This window comes from Pseudorca crassidens, chromosome 1 (genome assembly GCF_039906515.1).
Source record: "Pseudorca crassidens isolate mPseCra1 chromosome 1, mPseCra1.hap1, whole genome shotgun sequence".
Taxonomy (NCBI): domain Eukaryota; kingdom Metazoa; phylum Chordata; class Mammalia; order Artiodactyla; family Delphinidae; genus Pseudorca; species Pseudorca crassidens.
This window is the reverse complement of record NC_090296.1, coordinates 113140250-113141111: the sequence shown is the minus strand read 5'-3', so window position 1 is coordinate 113141111 and position 862 is coordinate 113140250.

Below are 862 nucleotides of genomic sequence, written 5' to 3'. Positions count from 1 at the left end.
AAACAAATAAATAAATATTTTTTAGAAACTAAAAACAGAGCAGCTATATGATCCAGCAATCCACTCCTGAGTATGTATCCAGAAAAGACGAAAATTCTAATTCAAAAAAACACATGCACTATGAATAGTGCTGTTCACAGCAGCACTATTTACAATAGCCAGGACATGGAAATAACCCAAATGTCCATCAACAGGTGAGCAGCTTAAGAAGATGTGGTATATATATACAATGGAGTCTTACTCAGCCATAAAAAATAATGAAATATTGCCATTTGCAGCAACGTGGATAGACCTAGAGAATATTATATTTAGTGAAGTAAGTCAAACAGAGAAATACTATATAATATCAGTTATATGTGGAATCTAAAAAATAGTACAAATGAACTTATTTACAAAACAGAAACAGACTTACAGACAAAGAAAAAAACCCTATGGTTACCAAAGGAGTGAGGGAGGTGGGGAGGGACAAATTAGAAATATGGGATTAACATGTATAAAGTACTATACATAAAATAGATAAGCAACAAGGGTTTACTGTATAGCACAGGGAACTACATTTAGTATCTAATAAATACCTATAATGGAATATAATCAGAAAACTGAATCACTATGATGTACACTTGAAGCTAACACAATATTGTAAATCAACTATAATTCAATAAAAAATTATTGATCTAAATATTTTTAAAAGTTAAAAAAAAATTTTTTAAGTTTAAAAAAATTGTTTACAGGTTGATTGAGTAGGCAACAAGAGATCATTCATGAGAACTCTATAAATCAATCTTGTAAATCCTGTTTAAAAAAAAAAATCCACAATAGCTTGTTTGAAATTTTGCTATTGATTTCCCAAACAAAAGAAATA